The sequence below is a fragment of the Panthera uncia genome, assembly GCF_023721935.1.
Source record: "Panthera uncia isolate 11264 chromosome A1 unlocalized genomic scaffold, Puncia_PCG_1.0 HiC_scaffold_16, whole genome shotgun sequence".
NCBI lineage: Eukaryota > Metazoa > Chordata > Mammalia > Carnivora > Felidae > Panthera > Panthera uncia.
In genome coordinates, this window is record NW_026057576.1 from 30,199,495 (window position 1) to 30,223,204 (window position 23,710).

General features: G+C 36.4%; 1 long non-coding RNA gene across 2 annotated transcripts in view; it reads left to right on the plus strand.

The window, feature by feature from the left end:
- The window catches only part of LOC125933834 (uncharacterized), a 45,737-nt gene extending 40,480 nt beyond the window's left edge, over positions 1-5,257 (plus strand). For both annotated transcript variants that reach the window (XR_007461111.1, XR_007461110.1), the window contains exon 4: positions 3,621-5,257. This is a non-coding gene — a long non-coding RNA (uncharacterized LOC125933834). The remainder of the gene's footprint in view (positions 1-3,620) is intronic.
- The last annotated feature ends 18,453 nt before the right edge of the window (positions 5,258-23,710 follow it).

Sequence of the window (23,710 nt, forward strand, 5' to 3'; positions counted from 1 at the left end):
CAAGACTCAGGAAGGTTGAAAATATTGTGGAAATATTGTGAAAACTTGTGAAACAAGTGAAACTTGTGAAAATATTCTTTTAAATATGCTGGCAAATCTCACATTCAATGCACATAATAGCAAAAACAGGCAAATGAAATATATAGGCACTAATTACTGTTATACTCTTACGCCTCCTTGATTTCTGTTTATGTCTTTTCAATCACATTTCTCAGGAATGGTCTTTACCTGCTGCCATATACTTCTTATATGCACACTCAATGGGTTACTCCAAACTAGATCAATTTATTTCCCTCACTCTAATTACAGTCCTGGAAAAAGTTAAGAGGAGACAGCTTTTCTAAACTTTCCATTTTATGATGTGTCAGTAGAACTGAATACAGTTGGCTACTCCTTCCTTCTTTAAACTCATTCTTTCTTTGGACTTGGTGATACTTCTTTTATTATGGTTATTTGTTGCCACATTCAAAGGATAATTGTCTTCTCCACAACCTCTAAGGTTGATCCTTATCAACCTGGATTCTCTCACAAGGGAGTGTCTTCAAAACACACAACTTTGGTTTTCACCTAGAGGTCAAAGATTTGCAATTTTATCTTCAGCTGAGATTTCTTCCGGGAGCTCAACATTTGTATTTCCACTGTTCTCTTGATCTCACCACTTTAATGCTTCAAAATCTCCCCAAACTAACAAGCCAAGAATTGAAATAATGATCGTCCTCATTTCTCCCCCAGAGCCATTTCTCTTCCAGTGTATCCTGTCATAATAAATGATGGCAGATGCTCTCATGTGAGCCAGAAAGCAAAGGGTTGTCCGTGAGGACAACTTTTCCTTCTTTTCCACATGTCTGTAAGCAACGCTGTCCTGCTAAGGTTTTCTTCTGATTGTATGTGGAATTCATTTTTCCCATCCCTAATATTATGTCCAAACCTGTTACTCTTGCTCATGCCCTATTGCAATAGCCTTCAGTTATTTGGTTGCTTCTATTCTAGCCTCAGCTACTGTACTCTTCTCTCTTAGATATAATGCTGTTTTCACAATGTCTTCTCCAGTCAGACCTGGTAATGATAGTTGTGCAGGTTGTGTTTTGAACAACTTTACAGGGAATCCTTCACTCATTATTCTGGTTTACATAACTGTTTGACAACTTTCCAGCAGATGTCAGCAAAATGTTCTTGAGAAAGGGCCCCTTTTCCTAATTTATACAAAATCACCCTTTGGGCTAGTAGCCGCATGTGTGTCCCTCACTCTCTTGTTTAAAGCCGTTCAATTTCTCTTCATTTATTGAGGATTAGGTGTAACATACTAAACATGCATGCAGTGGAAAGTTTCACACATGACCCTACCTTTCTCTCCTACTTTAATTTGTACCACACTCTCTTCATTCTCTTCAGCTCAGTCATCTTGGCCTTTTCCAACTCCATGAAACATTACCTGCTCTGCGGTCACCTTAACTTTTTCCCCTTTGCTTTCTGCTCATGGAGTGCTCTTCCCTCTCCCTTCACCTAGTTTACTTGTAATCTTTCCATCTCAGCTCTACTTTCAGTTCCCCAGGAGAATATTCTCCCATCTTCTATTTAGGTCAGATTTCTCTGTTATGTCCTCTGATTGATCCATGAAACTCCCTGCTCATAATATTTAGCACAGTTAAGGAAATTTCAAAATTTTGTATGGCTTTTTGATTAACATAATACATTCCTTTATAAACTGGAACATTCATAAGGGTTAGTGACCGTGTCAGTTTTGTACAATACTGTATCCCTAATTCTACCCAGTTCCTTAACCCAAGTAGTTTGGGCCTCAATAAATATGAAAAGAAGGAAGGAAGGATCGAAGGAAGGAAAGGATCAAAGAATGGAGGAAAGAGGGAAGGAAGAGTCTACAATGCCTACCAACTATTGTTGGCATGAGCAATGTAGATGGATAATTAATTGTGTGGAAGGTTTTATTAGAAGTTTTCTGGTAATAATGGCATTATTTAGAGGATGGATATTTATGTAAAACTTTAGAGTATAAAGAACATAAATATGTAAAGGTTTCAATTTAATGGAGTTTACAAAGTAATTTTATGTTAAAAATATGAAAAATAATTGAGAATTCCTCACACAGGTACGAAATTGAAACTTTTCAATTATACATAATGTACTTCAAAGTTTTTTTTTTTTTTAAAACATGTTATTGACAGTAGACTGGTTTTAACTACTTAACACATTAAATATGTTTCACACATTTTCCATTGAGTATACCTATTTTTTTTTTTTTACATAAAGTTTCCTAAGAAGACTTTCATTAAAATTTTACACTTCGGTAACTGGAACATTAATAACAGCTGAAGATATCTTTTCATTATCCATTTTGGTTTCATAAAATTAGTAAGAATGTTATATTTGAATAATACTCAGTTTGGTAGATGCTAATGAAATAAGAATTCAACCTGTCTATGACTTCATTTTTCATTATTATGATTAAGTAATGTGTTAAAAATAAATGTTACTCAAATTCATTATATAAGGTGATTTCCCTTTAGATTTAAAACCTGCAAAATTAGAAAGATGGAACAAATTTAGTAAAGGATTAATAGGATTTTTGTTGGCCAACAAAATGGATGGTACATTCGTTCAGTCTTCCAATTGTTCAATAAATGTATATAAAATACATCTCTTTATATCTATATATTTATATATAGATATAGTCTGTGACATGTCATAGACTGGGTTATTTAGCACTAATTGAGACATAATGTCTGCGGTCACATAGCTTACAGTTTCATGAAAGAGACATGAAAGACTGCCATAAGCAAGACAAAGGGCCGAAAACGTGAGATAACTCCGTCTTAATATCCTTGGGAGTCTAAGTTACCTGTTAGAACCTAGAAAACCTTCAATGTCCTGGGATGATTTGTTTGTTTGGGGGGAGCATGCAATTGCTGAGTAAAAGAACCTTCATAGAAAAAGGAGATAAATAGAAAAAGTTGATAAACAAATCTTAGTTCAAGGTGAGGGTAAATAAAAGACTTGAGAAAAATGTAAACACTATATTCACATTTAAATACAGAAAGCAAAAGTCATATTTCTAAGCTAAATTCTCTTAAATGAAAATCTTCTTAAGTGAAGTAGAAATCAGAAAGTAGACACTAGGGCTGAGATTCTCAGTAATCCAGAATATTTGTAACATTCCATTTAAAAATAAATGTGTCATTCCCTGAATACTGCTTCATGGTGATCAGAATTTATACTAGCAGGACTTAGTAGCGGGTTAGCAATAGGTTTTCTTTAGAGGCAGCAAGAAAAATTAAGCCACTCTTGAGAAAAGGATCCTCAAAGAATATAGAAAGTAATGGTTGCTTTAAAAGGGAGTAAAAGGCAGCTTTGGCAAAGAAATAAGAAAGTATGTGTTCCCACCTTGGGGCTGAGAAGTCGCCCTTGGGTCTACTGGTATATAAATCCACAAGATTAGGAAATGCAAAGACAAATAGCTCCCTGAAGGCTATAAGGTTATAGAGAGTTGAAGGCTACAGCCAAGCTAAGAACTATTGATGAATGATTAGCAAGCCTCTTGCAAAAGATTCACTAATTGACAGATAAGGAGAGAAATGGTTAATTTTTTTTTTTTTTTTTGACAGAATGGCATCTGATGAGCCAGTGAGCACAAAAACAAGATAAAGGTCAATAAAATTGCAGTGCAATCCACCAATCATACAAATGTCAGATTTGGAAGACCAATGTTGTAACTTTAAATTAAGTGCCAAAGAAAACTCTGAAATCAGCATACTTGAGTGTGATCTGTAAACTGACATAAATGTAATGCATGGATCTTAAATTATTTCAAGAGTTAATATATTTTGAAGATGTGTTATGCATATTATAAGTCATAAAAATAATCTTGAAACCCTGAAAGGTTTTATTTTAAAAAAAGCTAATCAAGTGAAAATTTTAGAAATCCCACAGAAGACCATATACTAAAATTAACTAACATAGCATTTATATGCTATATAATAGCATATATTTTAATTTGATAACACCATTTAGGGTTAAATTCAATGAGTTGAGTTTCAATGAAGGAGGTTGAGTTTTAGGGGGACTTGAAAGATTATGGCTAGAACTGTATTTGGAGATAGACACATGCATACACCTTATTCTGCAGTACTACATCAACATGACTTTTAGCTAAAAACAAGATACTCCACAAAAAGAAAATATTGCTTCCTCTTAAATAGTCAAAAAAGAAATCACACACACAAAAAACAGCCCAAATCAACTGCCAAGATCTTATACTTAGAAAATGCAAAAACCACTTTCCTTTTGTTAGAAAAAAAAGTCACTCTAACACATGTTCCCTTTAGAAGAGTCTCTTTGTTATGTGATTCTTACTGTCAACCTGTTGAAAAAATGAAATAGTGTATTTTCTGTTCTCCGATTGCATCATTCATTGGTTTGGGATTTTTTCAAGATGTGGAAGATAGTAGGGCATCATTTAAGTAATCACCTTTCTCAGACATGTTTATTGATGTCCTTTGATTTGTATTAATAGCATCCAAATTGAAACATTATTCATCATGAAACAAACATCAACACAAACCTTTGCTACAGACCTGGTGTCTGATGTCCCTGAGTGGACCCAAATGCCTCCAACCTTTGTACTCAGCACACTGTATCTGCTCATTCCCTAAAGCAAGGGGGTTCTCTTGACCTCTAATTTATACCCTACAGCCAACATGTATGGGGTCTTTACACCTGTGTTTGCCTTTTCAAGCTCTCTCACTTGAGAGCACAAAATTTTCCAAAGAGCTTCAAGAACTGGTTGGGTATTACTTCTACCAAAGCACATTTTCTAAAACTTTTCAACAGGTGACTACCTTTGCTATATTTAAGACTTGTATACTTTTATATATCTTTCACCAAGTGATACCTTTGGATGCTCTGATCTGGAAGACCATTCCCAAAAGAAACCAGTCAATCCCACAACTAGGTTGATTTATCTCAGATTCAGCCTTAATCTTCCTCAGATTATTCTATTTCCATACTATTTTGCCTCACAGGCAAGGACACACAGGACACAATAATATGTGTCTAGGATTCAAAAACACTTGGGCCACGTTTGCATATTGAGTCTTTGTCTTGTAGTATTGTCTAATTTGTCTGTTTACAAATATGTTATGTCTCTACCATGGGCTTCTCTAGGGTAGAGATATCTTTATCCCTTAGTATCCACATGATGTAAGAGACAATGCAGTGAGTATTTAATAAACTATTAAAAAGATGAATGTCTGAAGTTGCACAGTAATGAAAATAACTTGGAAGAAATAAAATTAACTCTTTGTTATAAAAGTATTTAGGTAACTAGACCTATTATATCTTCGAGTAATTACTGGTTTTTGAAGGGAAATACATGTATCAAAGAGTTGTCCTTTTTCTTTCAGAGAATAGTTGTTTTTTCTTTTTATTAAATCATTAATACATGTTTGTTTCGTTTCATAACTCAGAGGAAAAAACTATCAGAATTTTATTTCTATATATTCAGTCATTCTCTTTGCATGTTATATACATGTATATATATTCTGCATATTCTAATTTGTAATCTGATTTTTAACATAAAAATAAAATCTATGTTTTTCCCTGTGTTAGTATTTCCACAATGTAATTTGTAACCTTTGCTTTCAAGTATTCTATATTTTATTTCACCAATAATTAACTAATCCCATATTCATGTATTTTTAGATTTCTTAATCCTTCCACTTTTGTGAATAGTGCATTGATGAATGCCGCATAACACAAGCTTTGTCCAGAGCCTTATTCTCTTATGATAAATAGCTCTAAATGTATTGGTGGGTAAATGATAGGCATTTAAAAAAACCTTAACACATATTACTAAATATATAAATATGCTATCAATTTTAAAATCTGTAACAGTAGTTTTTATATCTTGCTTTCTGTCTTTCCCTCATCTACTTGTGCTGAGATATGTACATTTAAATTGACCGATTCTTCAGATTATTGCCCACTATGATCAGTCATCAATTATAATTTGCTTTGTTTTAATTATTCTTCTTTCCCCTCTATCCAGACTCCCCTGTCATATATCCCTCCCTTACACAGATATGGTTTTGAATGTGTTTGATGTATGTCCTTAGATATACGCACCTCTAAAATATATCATGTTCCTTTGTCTTTGTATGTATTTTTGATTTACAGAAATGAGGTCTTGCTATGAAGCTCATTATTTTTTTAATCCAGTACTCTCAACAATATGTTCTATGAGATCTACTGGTACGTCTGAGAGTACCTTTAAATTCATGCTTTTAACACTGCATCCTTTACGTTTGATTCTCTAGTTCCCTTAATGATAGGAGGCTAGGTTGTCTCCAACCCCTTTGACCGGAAAGAGTGATGCAATAACTGTGCAAATACACTTTTTACAGACCAGTACAAATATGTTTTTAGGACAGATACCCATAATAGGGTAGTCATAGGTTTTAGTTAACTTGAACAGGTATAGTCATAGGTATAGTTAACTTGAATAATTACACAGTTCCTTCTAGATAGATGATTGTCTAAGTATGCCTCACTCATTTATTTTATTTTATTTTTTTATTTTAGAGAGAGAGTGCACAAGTTGGGGAAAGGGGGAAAAAGAGCAAAAGAAAGAATCTTAAGCAGGCTCCACAGTCAACACAGAGCCCAACATGGTTCTATCCTATGACCCTGGGATCAAGAGTGAGCTAAAATCAGGAGTGAGATGCTTAACTGACTGAGCCACCCAGGCGCCCCACTATGCTTCACTCCTCACTGCAAGATAGTCATAGTTCTTTTTCCCCCATCCTTATCAAAACTTGTTATCTGACCTTCCCTTCCTTGCCAAGTCTGTGTCCATAAAGTGGTATCCTATTGCCTTCTTATTTGCATTACTTTAATTATTAGTGGGGATGAGCACTTCTTTATAAATGTGTTAGTAATCTGATCTTCAGTGTCTGCTGACTCTTACAGCCTGACGGCAGAGCGTCTTGCATGGCAGCCTGGTCCTGTTACACAGCCTTGTCTTGTACTGGGTCCCAATCAAAACGAGCAGACTTTCAGGCCACTTGCTAACTGGCTCAGAATATAACACCCAAATGAGGAATATGTTTCCTCCAATATTCAAAGAGGCCTACTAGCCACTGCCTCTTTTTTTTCTTATAGAAGGGGAACAGATGCAGCAACTTATGCTTCACCTTAGAAGAGATCTCACAATGCCCCACACCGCAGTCCTCCGGGAAATTTTACGAAGGTGAGAGTCCCCTGAATTTTTGTGGAATTTATTTCTCACCTTTTAACATGCAAATGTTATAAGCATAAGTCTAGAGTAGTTGCTGCTTCTTGCTCATTATGCCTAATCAGCATAGTATCATCAATACAACAGACTGGTATAATATCTTGGGAACGGGAAAAACAATCAGACTCCCTACAGACTAAATTATTACACAGGCCTGGAGATACCCTTGAGGGAGGACAATGGTGGTATACTGCTGGCCTTGCTACCAAAGAGCAAACTGCTTCTTGTGCTCTTCAGCACCATACATCAAGGAAAACACATTCGCCAGATCAATGGCTTCATACCAGGTACCAGGGGATGTGTTAATTTGCTGAAGCAATGAAGTCACATCTGGAATAGCAGCTGCAATTGGAGTCACCATTTGGTTAATTTTATAAAACTCCACTGTCATTCTACAGGATCCATCTGTTTTCTGCACAGGACAAATAAAGTAATTGGAATAGGGATATGGTGGGTATCAGTACCTCTTCATCTTTCAAGTCCTCAATGGTGGCATTAACTTCTGAAACACTTCCATAAATGTGATATAGCTTTGGTTTACTATTTATCCCCCCAAAAAAGCAGTTCTAGTGGTTCCCACATGGCGCTACCACAGCAGTCCTCACTTTGCAGGTAAAGGGGCCAATGTGTGGATTCTGGCAGTTGTTAAGTAAGTTCATTCCAATTATACATTCTGGAACTTGAGAAATAACCATAGGATGGGCTTGAGGATCCAGTGGACCCAGCGTAAGAGGAAACTGAGTTAAAACTCCATTCATCACTTGATCTCCATAAACTTTACTCTGAATAATCAACCACAATGACATGGATCTCCTGGAATTAGTATCACTTCAGAACCCATGTCCAGTAATTCTCAGAAAAATCTGGATATCCTTTTCCCCAGTTTGTAGTAAACCTACGAGAAGGCTGGGAGAAAGATGAAGGGTATCCATTTTGAGCAGGGTAGCTGGATTCTTTCTCAAAGGAAGCTGGCCTTCTCTTCATTTAAGTAGTTCTGGGTCTATAAACTGGTTCACATCTGGGTATTGTTTGAGGGAACATCGTTCTCTATTTCAGTGATTCAGGTTACTCAGTTTAGACCTTTTCCATTACATTTTGTTAAGCAAGAATTTTATAGACTCCTTATCTCTCAATTATTCTGGTTACTGCTTTGACTTCACTGTCCATTCTGGTAACCAGACCCACCTTGTCTCTGGTGATTGAGTTCTGCCCCTGGTCCCCTGCCACCCTGGTGTCAGTTATCCCCATTTCATATAAGGATCACTGTTCACTGGAAGTCAGATCCCACTGTAATTTCTGGCCTACAGAAAAGAGATAGCAAAAAGCTCTTCAAAGGTGCTGGGGCTCACTTCACAAATTATTTCTCAAAGTAACATGAAAGACATCAAGGTGTCAGTAGGGCCACACTCCTTCTGGTGGCTTTAGGGGATCATCCATTCCTTCCTCTTATAGCTTTCCTTGGCTCATGGCCACATCTCTCTTCAATCCATGTTTATATCACTTTCTCTTCTATGCATCTGTGTAAAATATCTCCCTCTGCCTCTCTCTCACTTGTAAGCTCCTATGCCAGTCAGTTTCACCATTTTGCTTAAAGCATGGCATTGTCGTTTTGCCTTAGTATTTGGTAAGAAATGTTATCCATCTGTATTGTCTTTTCTTCTCATGAATAATATCTCATTTTCTGTTATATTCTTAATTGACTGTTGATGGTATAGAAAAACACAGATGGCTTTGTAAGTTAGTCTTGCATATAGACTATTTGCTAAATTTTCTCATAGTTCTATAAATGTCTCTTGATCTAGTTGAATTTTCCATGTAGATAATCATATCATCTGCAAATAACAGCACTTTGACTTTTTATACCAATCCTTATAACTATTATATCTTATTAAAAAGATAATTTTGCTGACTATAAGTTTTAATCCTATGTTTATTAGTAATGGCAATAGTAAGAATTCTTACCTTGTTTCAGATGTCATGGGAAATATTTCTAGCAGGTTTCCATTAAGAATCATGTTAGAAAAGGGGCTCCTGGGTGGCTTAGTCAGTTAAACATCTGACCTCGGCTCAGGTCATGGTCTCACAGTCCGTGAGTTTGAGTCCTACATCCTGCTCTGTGCTGACAGCTCAGAGCCTGGAGCCTGCTTCAGATTCTGTGTCTCCCTGTCTCTCTGTCCCTCCCCACCTCATGCTCTGTCTCTCTCGCTCTCAAAAATAAATAAACATAAACAAATTTTTTTTTAAATCATGTAGACAAACACATAGAAGCAGAGAGTATGATGGTAGTTAGTAAGGGCTGGACAGAGGGGAAAATGAAATGTAGATCAAAAGATACAATGTTTCAGTTTTACAAGATAAATAAATTCTGGAGATCTGTACAAAATAGGGCCTACAGTTAATAATACTATATTACACATACTTAAAAATTTGTAAAAGAAGTAGATCTTATGTTAAATGCTCTTCCCACAAAAGGAAAAGAAAAAAATCACGTTTGTTATTAATTTTTAATTTACACACTAGTTCAAGTTAAAAAAGTTTCTCTGTTCCTTTTTTTTTTTTTTTGGTTTCAAGCATATTAATAACATTATTATATTTGTATATAGATTTTCTTTTTATTATGTGATTGGCATATTTCTTTGTGAGAGGTGAATTTAAAACTATAATGGTTTGTTCTTTTTCCCTCTCCAACTTTTTAGTTGTGTATTTATAAAATTGGGGGCTATATATTAACAATTTAAAGTTGTTGTAACTTCTTTTTTTTAAATTTGTTTTAACATTTATTCATTTGTGAGAGACAGAGAGAGAGCAAGAGTGCAGGAGAGGCAGAGACGGAGAGGGAAACAGAATCTGAAGCAGGCTCCAGGCTCTGAGCTGTCAGCACAGAGCCCGATGCAGGGCTCAAACTCACGAACCGAGTCATGAGATCATGACCTGAGCTGAAGTCGGTCGCTCAACCAACTGAGCCACCCAGGCGCCCCATAAAGTTGTAATTTCTGAATCCATTTTCTATTTACATGTATTTAAAGTATTACTACTTGTGATACTTTTAATTTAAATAATGTATCATTTGATATTAAAATTTCTATATTGAGTTATTTGGGGGCTTATATTTACCTGTTGTGTCTATAACGATTTAGTTTCAGAATTTTGTATCCTTTTTGGTTCAGTGAATTGTTTACAGACAACATATTGCTAGATTTTCTTCCCCTATGTAATATCTCTTCTGATTGATGGGGTCATTCCATGTAGTGGGCTGATTGATGGCCCACAAAAAGAGATTTTTTAGATTCATACCTAGGACTTGTGAATATTATTGTACATGGCAAAGATGTGATTAAGTTAAGGCTATTAAAAAGAGGTGCTTATCCTGGATTATCCAAGCAGGCCATGAATGAAATTTATAAATTATTAAATTGTTTTGTGTCTGTTTACTCATATCCCTAATAGGAAAATTAGTGCCTAACTAGTCTTCCTCACAGCTTCTTGGTTGTGACAGTTAAGTGGTTAACTGGCCCCAAGCCATTTGTCTGCACCCCAACATGGCTCCACTTCCTCACCTAACCTTAGCTTAGGATCTTGAAAAACATAGGCTTACATATTAGATATAGAAATACTGATTACAGAAAGAAAAATCTTTAAATCTGAGGATAATTTATATGACAATTCAGTCATGAAATACAAGAAAAAACTGGGGTAAATATGGAATGCATATATAAATACAATATGGTAAAATAGATATAGTAAAAGTAGTCAAAGTATAAAACACAGTATAAACATAGTAATCTAAGCAAAGTAATATGAAATAAATGTACATGATAAATTATCCATTACAATTACTTATGGTATTTCATAGAAGAAAAAGATTTGTTATAAACACAAAAAGTAGCCGTAAACCTCATTAACCAACATAGAATATGGCAACTTTATCAAAAATTATTAATAATATACTCTACATGTAACCACCACCAATTTCAGAAATGCCTTGGAGTAATTGTAGATAACAATTGTAAGTGTATTATTGAATTTTTTTAAAAATAAAATTATGATATGGCACTTGGATGAAGAGTAAAAATTAAAACCTACATGGTTGAGAAGTGATAGAAAATTTTTTATTCTTGTTGGCTTTATTTCTTCTCAGTTATACAGAGCAGTATAATTAAATAATAAAAACTATTAAAAGTACATTTTATGGTGCCATAAAATTTATGCATTTCTTGGAATTTGAAATAATTAAACATATGTAGAGTACATGTTTTATCTCTAAGTAGATGAAAGCTTCATGAAAATATAAGAGCTAAATTAATTGAAAACTGTTAAATTTAAATTAAAAATGTTTAATATGTCATAAAGGGACGGGAACATATGCCCACATTTATACAAGTCTGTGGAGTTCAAATCATAGTGAGATCTTAAAATGGCACACTTAAACATAATTTGGTAAGTATTCATAGATTTTTTTTATGTATATAGAAGTTTCAAATTTATAAACATAGGTAAAACTAGCCAGAAAAATTATTACTAGGAATGCATTTGCAGAAAGTACTACTACAAATAAATAAATATACATATAAAGGTTTTATGTTCTTGGCAAATTTCGGTCTAAGCCATATGTAGCTAAAGCCATGTACATATTACTAAACATCCACCATATTCACTACTTTTTGAAACTTGCTAACACTTCTTCATTAAAATGGCTGTGTACTGTTATATTTTTTTTTTGCTTATTAATATAGTCAATATTTAAAATAACCCTGTAAAGTATCATCCACATTTTACAAATGAGGAAACGGTGAGAAAGAATTTAAGTAACAAATCCAAATTCACACAAGTAGAAACGGTTTTAGCCCAGATTCAAACCTTGGTAATTTGGTAATTTGGTCCTAGAATGAACACTTTTCATCATTTTGTGACATGGCTTTTGCAGATTTTTAACAATTAGAGTCAGGTCTCCAGGAAAATGTTGATAGAGACAAAGTTTGCACTCCACACACTCAGCATTTCTATCAAACTCCTCTGCTCCCATAACTCTAAGTTGCTCTGAGGTTGCTGCCCTTTGTAATTACTCCCAGGGTAATAATTACTAAGAGAAGTATCACAGATTGCTACATTTGTATTTTAATAATCATGCTAGAGGTGTACCAATGGATTCAAAGAAATAGATCTGAAATTGTTAAATTTGAAATAACAGGCAAGTCAATAGTGATAATGGAGTCAGGGGCTGGGCAGGTACATGACCGTAAGCAGGAGATCTTATTAATTTCCCATGAAATGCACCATAGTACTATTTAATTTTTTTACCTATTTATATTATTAGGCTAGCCTTAAAAGTATAATGTTCTTGCATATTTTATGAATCCGGGTTCTTCAGAGAAACAAATCTAATAGTCTAGTCCAAGGATAGGAGAAGGCTGATGTCCCAGTTCAATCAGGCAGGAGGGCAAGGAGGGGGTAAATCCTTCATCCACTTTTTGTCCTCTTCAGGCCATCATTGGATTAGATGATGCCCACTATTTGGGGGAGGATAATTTACTGAGTCTACCAATCATAATCATAAATCATCACCAATCATAATAGAAATACCCTCACAGACACATCCAGAAATAATGTTTAATTTGGACACACTGTGGCCTAGTCACATAGACAAATAAAATTAACTCTCATAAGTCCACCCCTTGTCAACCTGGAACTCATATGAATCCCCTTAAACCATACTTTTTTCCAAATAAATAAAATAACAAGGTTATAATTCTGCCTACCACATTCCAACTATCCAGTGTTAACCAACAGTGAAATAACCCCTTCCCTAGAAGAGGAGGTAAATCCTTGAGTGATGTTTACTGAATTTGATATTCCTTAAGTTAAATAATGCAATGTAAAATTAACAGCAATTAATTGCAATGATAGAAAGTTAAGGGGTACCTGGGTGGCTCAGTCGGTTGGGCGTCCGACTTCAGCTCAGGTCACGATCTCACAGTCATGAGTTCCAGCCCCGTGTCAGGCTCTGTGCTGACAGCTCAGAGCCTGGAGCCTGCATCAGATTCTGTGTCTCCCTCTCTCTCTGCCCCTCCCCTGCTCATGCTCTCTCTCTCTGTCTCAAAAATAAATAAAAAACATTAAAAAATTTTTTTAAAAAGTCAGTACATCTCATGTATCCCATGTCACATAATAAAAAACTAAGAGAGAAGGAAAACACTAATCTTTAGTGGTCACGTGCTCAGAGCTGGTGTTGACAACTACCTTCTTCCACTACACACTTTGTATTCCCTTTGACTTCAACAAGCACCTCAGCAAGTCTTGGTTCTTCACCCGGTATGGTGACCCAAACTTTCATTCCTGAAGAATCTGAGCCATTTAGAAGTATTGCCTTGGATTGAGTTGCTATAACTTTCCAATGAGCTTAATTGCAGGGCGTGGTAATACTAAGAGATGCCCTAAGGAATCTCTTGTATTCCAAATATTCTCTTCCCTACCTCCGCTGGGGAGTAGTAGTACAATTTTCCTTGGTAGTCAGAATCAGTCACCCCAGTGAGCACTGCAACTTCCTTCTTTGCCTGTTGATTCAGAGGCGTGAGAAACTCAAACTGGCTGTGTGGCAGTCTTAACTTTTAGTTGAACAGAATCATTGTGTCTCCTAGTAGAAGAATTCCTCCCTCTGGGACTAAGGATTTGGGGCCAGCAGAATATAAATTCATAGGGAAAGCAATGTTGCTGCTTCAGGATGGGGGAGTGGAACATAGACCAACGAATTCCATGAGCTCTGTGGCAGCACATACTGTGTGGTGAAGGGACTTCTCATGGTAATGTGGTGGCCCATGCTTAAGCATTCAGTCTCTACTAAGGCCAGTAGAAGGCAAAGGCTGTTCCTCAAAGGGAGAATAGTTTTTTGCTGAGGATGACAGGGCTTTGTTTCAAAATCCTAAAGTCCTATGCTGCAGTGCACTTAAAACAGTTTGCCAAAAGTTTCAAAAACATGACTATCTGCAACTGACTCTTTTTTTTTTTCAATATATGAAATTTACTGTCAAATTGGTTTCCATACAACACCCAGTGCTCATCCCAAAAGGTGCCCTCCTCAATACCCATCACCCACCCTCCTCTTCCTCCCACCCCCCATCAACCCTCAGTTTGTTCTCAGTTTTTAAGAGTCTCTTATGCTTTGGCTCTCTCCCACTCTAACCTCTTTTTTTTTTTTTTTCCTTCCCCCCCCCCATGGGTTTCTGTTAAGTTTCTCAGGATCCACATAAGAGTGAAACCCTATGGTATCTGTCTTTCTCTGTATGGCTTATTTCACTTAGCATCACACTCTACAGTTCCATCCACGTTGCTACAAAGGGCAATAGTTCGTTCTTTCTCATTGCCATGTAGTACTCCATTGTGTACATAAACCACAATTTCTTTATCCATTCAAAAGTTGATGGACATTTAGGCTCTTTTAAAGCACCATGAGTGTGTTGGATCTTATGGGCTAAGCTACAGAAAATCTTGTTTTGTTGCAGTGCCTTCTCTTTGTGGGCCCCCTTCAAAACTAGCAGATGTTCAGGTCCTTAGTAAATGGGCCAGGGTAACACACCCAAATGAGGAATATGTTGCCTCCAAAATGTAGAGATCCTTTTTGGTTGTAGGAGGGACCAGGTCCAACAACTTATCCTTCATTTTAGAAGATATATGTCAATATGACCCATACCACAGGGCTCCTGAGGTGAAAGTTCTCTGAACTTTTGTTGGATTTACTTCTCACCCTTTGATATGCAAATATATCACTACTAAGTCTAGCATAGTTACTACTTCTCTCTCACTAAGCCCAGTCAGCAAGGTAATGGACCAGGGTGACATCCTGTGGAAGAGCAAGGTGATGAGAATCCTTGCCAACTAAAGTATGACAAAGGGCTAGTGATTTGATCTAACCCCAAGGTAAGACAGTGAAGGTATATTGCTGGCCTTGCCAGCTAAAAACAAACTGCTTCTGGCAGACCTTATAGACAGCGTGGAGAAAAAGGCACTTTTCAGATCAATAACTGCATAGTATGTACCAGGGGATGTGGTAATTTGCTTAAGCAATTAAACCACATCTGTATAGAAGCTGCAATTTGAGTCTCCACCTGGTTTAGTTTACAATAATCCAATGCCAGTCTCCAAAATCCATCTGTCTTCTACACAAGCCAGTTAGGAGAGTTGAATGAGGAGATGGTGGGAATCACCACACATGCATCTTTCAACTCCTTGATGGTGGCAGTATTCTCAGCAATGGCCCCAAGACTATCGTATTACTTTTGTGGAGGCTGAGAATTCCTATAATCTGCTGTCTGAAAACTGGAGGTCCAAGAAAGCCAATAGTGTAATTCTCGAACAAAGGCCTGAGGACTATGGCAACCAAGGCTATTAATCCAAGTCCAGGAGCAGAAGATTAATGTCCCAGGCAGGGAGGAAGGAATCATGCCCACCCACACTAGGGAAACTACTGAGTTCACCTGTTTGAATGTTAATCTCATCCAGAAACACCCTCACGGACACAGTCAGAAATAATCTTTTAATCTGTGCACCTGTGACCCAGTCACACCCACACACAAAAATAACTATCACAATATTTCCATGGCTATATAAATGCATAATTTAATTAGTTTCCCCAGAATTTGAGGGGAAAATATATTTAACATGTCTAAAGTGACTATACACCCTTGAGGTCGAACTATACTGGGACGTTACTTGAAATGGCCAAGTGTCATTTTGCAATTGCCCATAAAATTATATTTCTTAAGATTCTTGTTTAAATTCAGCATTTGAATGTGCTACCCTCACCCTTGAAATGAGCTATACTCTGACTAATGGAGACACAGTAGCTGTCACACAGACAGACTTCTTAAATGAGGCTCATGTACCCTCAAGTTTGAACAGTTCCAGTGTGTACAACCAAAGGCTTGTGACCTTTGCTATTGGGAAGAAAAAAAAAAAAAGATGTCTGTTGACTCTTGGGCTCATTATTTCACACATACAGCCAGTTGGATTAAGTTTCCTAGAATGGAAATACCAGTTTCCAACACAAAGTGATTTTTTTTTTCGGTTGCAAAAAGGTGCTATTTCTCTTTCTCTGAGAGCCATTTTTTTACTTCTGTATAATAAACTTGAGAACTACAATGTATCTGCAGAAATAGGAATAGATGATTCAGCTTATCAAATAATATTTTTCTATAACTTCCATATCAGGCAGTAATGAGGGAAATCAGTACCCCCGTAAAAATAATTTTATTTCACTTACTCTAACATAAAAAATATCTCTATAAAAATACTGCGACTCTCTTTTCAAATGTACATATATATATATATATATATATATATATATATGTGTGTGTGTGTGTGTATTACATTTTATCTTTTTTCTGGTAACTCATTATTTTTAAAATATATATTTTAAAATGTATATTTTCTGTTTCTCTTTGTTTACAAAATGCATATTTTATTGATTCCCAAATGAATATTACAATTTTTTTTCATGTAGGAATCATAGAGCCTACTTCCCCTGTGGATCTCAAAACATTTTCTGAAATATTTGAGGGGAGATGTTTCATCCTAGACTATACTCATGTAGAAGAGAGAACCTGTAAATCACATTTAAGAACTGATGATAAAAAGTCATACACTTGATCGTAGAGATACCCTTAATTTCCTTCTGCATGCAGATTGAAAAAAAAGGCAAAAGTCACATATCAAAAAATAAAAAAATCCTAGTGTGTGGTATTATTTCCAAAATAGTGTCTGCTTGAACAGAGGTATCCAGCTTTCTTATTCCAAGATATATGTTAAAATACCAAAAGTATTTTTCCCAGTAAAGAAGAAAAATCCCATTTCAGCCATAGAAACAGAAGAAAAGTTTGTCTCACACCCAACACCTTTAGACTAGAAATGAAAATGATACTATATTGAAACCAAAAAAACAAAACAACAACAACAAAAAAAACACTGAGAGAGGAACTCACTCTCCTCTCACAGGTCCCAGTGAGAAATCATAGGAAATTAGGGGAGAAAAGAAGAGATTTATGGGCAACTTCAGAAACAGTTCTTTTGGAGGTTTACATTCTGTGTGGTGGCGATGACATTCAGGAACCTGGTAGATTTTTGTCTGGAGCTCCTTCTTGATGCAGTGGCCTTACTTGTATTAACAAAATCAGGAAGGAGCCTGGACGTAGCCAAAAGTGAAGAGGCTAGGACAGAGGACAGCAGGATATTTAACATTTCCTGTCTTTGTCACTTCACCAAGCAGAAATAAAGATTTTTGTGCCATTTGGAAAGCTCATGGCCCTAAACCATTCTACTCAATGTTTAATTTACAACAAATAAACCATTCAGCTTAATGCTTATGTCTACATTTCTCAGAACAATTAGGTAGAAAGTGGCAGGACAGGAGAAATACGCATTCATTGTGTCAATGAGTGAGAATCAGGTCTGAGAAATGTGTTCTTTGTTTAAATATGAGTAAGTAAAAAGACTGGGTGGGGGGGGGCACCTGGGTGGCTCAGTCAGTTGAGTGTCCGACTTCAGCTCAGGTCACGATATCATGGACCGTGAGTTCGAGCCCCGCGTCGGGCTCTGGGCTGATGGCTCAGAGTCTGGAGCCTGCTTCCGGTTCTGTGTCTCCCTCTCTCTCTGCCCCTCCCCCGTTCATGCTCTGTCTTTCCCTGTCTCAAAAATAAACGTTAAAAAAAAAAAATTAAAAAAAAAAAAGACTGGGTAAAGGGAAAGTGGAACCAGTGAATCATGAGAGAATAGTGTCAATGAAGCTAAGGAAAATCGTTGAAGAAGAAAATTCTTGCAAAGAGTTGGCAACTGATTCAGATGCTGGGAAGGATTTAGGACTAAAAACATTTGTGCATTTAGGGGATTCAGATCCTCGGTGCATTTATTCAGGGTGATTTTAAGGTGTGATGGGAGCAAGAGCTAGGGTAGAGAGGATTGCAGGGATAGTAGAAGGTGTGTGGAAGGTTGAAAAATGCCTCCCTCCAATGATGTCCTGAGTTTAGAGATTCCTACCATTTGGAAATGTACTGTTTCGTTAAAAGAGAATAGCTCACAATGTGTACATATCATCATGTCGTACACTTTAAATATCTTAAAATTTTGTTTATCAATTATGCCTCAATAAAGCAGTAGAAAAAGAGGAATAACTGTTGGGTGAGCAGAAATATGTGTATTTATGAATACTCGAGTGCATATATGCATATAATTATGTATGAAAATAAATGCATATATAAAAATTGAAATTGTTTTAATGGACCAGTATTTCCTTAAATGTGCTTTAGTAAAAAAAAAATGTTTTTTTCACCTATGCCTTAGAATAACAACCGACAAAGAATAAAAGTAATCTGTTCAGTTATATATAGTCACAAAAATGAAACTAAAGCTACCAAACCCCTCTTCTACTTACTTCTCATGGTGTAAGGCTCTCAATTAGTGGAAAATCCACCATATGCTTATATCCTTCATTTGAGCTTAACTCCTATTGTGTCAAATTTATAAAATAAATTTAATTTAAAATTTACAGACCATATGTTGAGTTAAACTTGAAATCTCCTAGGACGCCTACAATAAGATAAATATTCAAATTGGTGAAGTAAATTTCCACAGCATAACCCCTACTTCTCCTTATTGCATACCCGACCATTTTTATCCAAGCCGCAGTGCATAAAATAGACATCGTATCATCCTAGGCCTGCCAATCATATTGCTCTAATTGTTGCAGAAAACTTAATGTGAATTTACCTCTGCTAAAATTGCTCCTCCACAAAGAGTTTCTCAAAGTACTTTATCAAGATTCTGTGGTGTAGAACTTCACGATGTAAAATGAAATTCTAAAATAGAGTCACTTCCTGAAGAAGCACAGCTTTCAGCCTCATTGAAGTTATAGTTGAGAGAAGAAAGCAAAAGAAATAATTATCTTGCATGAATGAGCAGATTTCTCTTATTTCTCAAACTGTATTGGCGACCTCGGTTTGCCCACGTTTGGATGGAAATGAGCTGGGTCCTTTCTTGCAGGAAAGAGTTGGGAAAATAATAAACAAACAACTGAGAGGGTAGAGAGGAAGAGAGGTGGACGTAAAGAAAAAAAAACACATTGTTCAAAAACATCTTAAAACAATCTGATACCTTTATCTGGTGAAAATAATATATTTCCTTGAATATAGAAGCTGTTGCAGTTACTAAGAGAACACACTTAACATTGTTTTTGAAAGGGTCCAGAAAGTATCTGTATAAGGTCTTTCTTTAGCAAATCCAAGCTACAGGCAAACTGGCCTGTCACTTGAGTTTTATGTACTGGAAGTTTCTGGAATATATGGATATTACAGAACCTCTGACAAGTCTCAATATGGTAATCACAGTGCAGATGTCTCAGTCGTTGGAATAGGGCCACGTCCTTCTCAGGAGATGATATTCCATGCTTGAAAAGCAGCTCTGTGCTTACTATGGGGCCTTGACAGAGCATGAACGCCAGACCATGGGCAACTATGTGATGATGGCATCCAAACAGCCCATCGTGATCCTGGTACTATCTGATTTCGCACATTGAAAACAGGGGCGCCTGGGTGGCTCAGCCGGTTGAGCATCCAACTTCTGCTTGGGTCACAATCTCGCTGTCCGTGGGTTCGAGCCCCGTGTCTGGCTCTGTTCTGACAGCTCAGAGCCTGGAGCCTCTTTCGGATTCTGTGTCACCCTCTTTCTCTGCCCCTCCCCCACTCATGCTCTGTCTCTCTCTCTCTGTCAATAATAAATAAAAAAGAAACACAAAACACAAAAAACAAGAATGAGAGCACCAACCTTTTATTTATTAATTTATTTTTGCTAAAAAGATAATCAGTGTTTTCCACTGATTATTTGTATATACCCTCATTCTGCCTGTTTCCCCCCTGTTTCTATCATGTAAAAGAGTATACCGATGTCAGCCAGTATTTCAGTTTAGGTTTTGGGTAGGATTGTGATTACACTGACACCAACCAGATATAATGTAACTAATATAAGACAAAGGAATGTGTATCCTGAGGGGCAAAAGTAAGAACTATGCTTAGGTATTCTTATTTTCCATTCCAGATCCACTCTCCATTGCTCTCCACTACTCTCTTTGCTCCTGGAAGTGTCCTTCTATCTATAGATCCAAATGAGTTCCCTTACCTTTTAACCAGATGGATTCAGAACTCAGCTATAGCTGCACTCTCTGAGTTCAGAGCTGTGGTGGTCACAGATTTGCATGGCTGCTCCTTCTGGAATGTTCCAGCAGGCCAAGTCTTTCCCTTAACCCTGCCTGCATACATGTGAAAGCTCCTTCCTTAAACTCTCCTTAATTACCTTTTGAGGGTACCATCTGTTTTTTGATGGTCTCTAACAGAAGCAGCTGTTTTGATGCAGCTGTAACAAAATGGTTGGTAAAAAAAAAAAATGTAAAGGAACTGTTCTTATGAATTACATCAGATAGAAACTGCACATCCCTAAACTTCACAGTATCTCCAAGCCTTGCCCTACTTCTTACACCCTGCTTCTTCTCAAACTCTTTGCCAGCATCTCTCCACACCATATGTAATCAAAGATTCTCATTGCATCCTTGGTCCCAGTAGTTCTGAGTTAGAGACATATTAACTTGTAGTTAGGGGAGACTCAGGAATGGAGTGAAGATGTCTATTATGTATATGACAAGGCAATTAAAAAAAAGTATAAAATTCTTAATTTTTCAAGGTCTGAACAGAATAATTGCAAGGCAAAATTGTCGCTGTGCCAAAACAGTAACGTCCAAATGTCATGTGCTATACTTAGAAGTGTTTAGTCTATTAATATCCAGGAACATGAATAGGTGGACTGACTTCTATTACACATACTATAAAATCAACAAGAGGAAAGTTCTAGCCTTTAATTATGAAATGTAAGCTTCTAGAGGAGAGTAGGATTGTGAAAGGGTCTTATTTGATGAGAATACATTTTCTTCATGGACTTTTGTTGGCATGCAAATCCACCATAACACCTTGATGGTATTAGAAATGCCTTTATTTACTTTTCAATGTTTATTTGATCCTGACTGCTTAAAAATTCATAAGCACTCAGTCAAGCATATGCAAGAAAAAAAAACAAGTTTAGAATAGGTGAATAAACACAGAGCATGTGAACTTTTAGAAAGCTGAAGATGTGTTGAATTTAGATCAAGTCTATTTTTGTAAAAGTTTATAACTATTTGCCAGCTTCTTTAAAAGCAAATACAAGAAAACATGCATTTTCCATATTTATTATTAAACTTCACCTGTACCTTTCAGGTGAATTTATCATTTTTGTTTCTGACGGGTGTTATCTGTAGAGACATGATTTGATTGTGTGCTTTTTAAACTGACAACTGGTGGGCTGAAAGTTAGGGCTTGATGATACAGAAGATCTTGCACCAAAGCTCTGAGTACCAACCTGACTTTTGTTTCTTTATATACTTTCTCTTTTACCATACAATTCCAGTTTTGAAGCATACAGCACTAACACCATTATAGGCATTTCTGCTTTCTTGGAATCTTTTTGTTAGAGTATTTGAGGCAAATTTTTTTTTCCATACATCCCATTAAACTCAATTCATGTTTCTGTGTTCGGTTGAAATTGGACTTCAATTGATTCTAAATAACAGTGAAATGGAGAGCTGATCTCCATCCACCATTTTAAACCTAATCTTTTTAATGCTGTCTTTGATCTCCTTTTGATCTTAATTTTTTTTTTAGAGTTACGCATTTGTAAACCATTTTCCTCAGTTGCTTGATTTGACATATTTATAAACCTAAAAAATAAATGTTGCAATAGAGAAATAATTGCCAATAGCTTAACTTTTTTCTCCTTGAAGTTGCCATGTTTTTCTTCCCTCAATCCAAACTGACCCTCTTAGGCTCACACAAGTGCACATATGGGCTCTCTCTGTCTCTCTCTTTCTCTGTCTCTCTCTTTCTCCTTCCCTCCCTTCCTCCTTCCCTCCCTTCCTCCTTCCTGCCCCGCTCTCACTCAATCTTATTCTTACTCCTTCTGTTACTTCAGTAAAATTTCACTTGTATGGGGAACAAAATAAAAATAGTGATTGAGTCTGATGCAAAAATGAGACATGTATTTCAGATACCTGGATTACACTCCCTGCTCCATAGTGTTCCAGTTCAAATTACTAAACTGATATTCATGTATAATTCAATACATGTCTAAAATAGGTTGAGTAAGGGGCACCTGTGTGGCTCAGTCAGGTAAGCCTCTGAGTCTTGATTTCGACTCAGGTCATGATGTTATGGTTTGTGGGATCAAGCCCCACATTGGGTTCCGTGATGAGCATGGAGCCTGCAGCCTGCTTGGGATTCTCCCTCCCTTTTGCTCTGCCCCTCCCCTGCTCACACTTACATGCTTTCTTGCTGTCTTTAAAAAATAAATAAATAAAATTAAAAAAATAGGGGCGCCTGGGTGGCTCAGTCGGTTGAGCGTCCGACTTCAGCTCAGGTCATGATCTCACGGTTCGTGAGTTTGAGCCCCGCGTCAGGCTCTGGGCTGATGGCTCAGAGCCTGGAGCCTGCTTCCGATTCTGTGTCTCCCTCTCTCTCTGCCCCTCCCCCATTCATGCTCTGTCTCTCTCTGTCTCAAAAATAAATAAACATTAAAAATAAAATAAAATAAAATAAAATAAAATAAAATAAGTTGAATAAAAACTATTTGCAAATTCCTCTTTTCCTCTTACTGCAGTGGTTCTAGTTTGAAGACTAGTCCTATAGAGTTAATTGCGAATTTTACTTAGGACCCATCTTTTTGAGGAATTTTTACCTGTGATTAATTTTTTATGTAAATGTTGGCTCAACATATAGGAGCCCTTCAATAAAATTATATGTTTACATATATAATTATATTCAAACCAATGTTAATTATAGCACATAACATATGCATAATAATGTATGTATCTATTATAAATGAATTATGGATTAAGCACATCATCATATCTCTAGTGATCTCACAATGAAAATTCATTTTTATTATTAAATAATTTTAGCCACATACAAGTTAACCAGCAGTGTGGCTTCTAACAATTGACAATTCTCTTAACTTATCAGAGTTTCCTTATTTGTCAACAAGGAACAATGTGTCTGGCCCTGTGAATTTATTTTCTGAATTTAAATACAAAATTTATGTGGCCAATTTTTGCAAAATGTCTGCACAGCTAACCGCAAAATTAAGTGGTGGTGGTGGTGGTGATGGTGGTGATGACGGTGATGGCAGCAGCATTTGTTGTAATTTTTTCTCTTTGTCTTTCCAGAAGTTCCCCAAGGTAATTTAGATCTAAAGAGATGGATGTTTCTTTTGCTGCTATAATAAATGACCACAAACTTACTGGCTTAAAACCATTCGATTTTATTATCTTTAAGCTCTGAATATTAG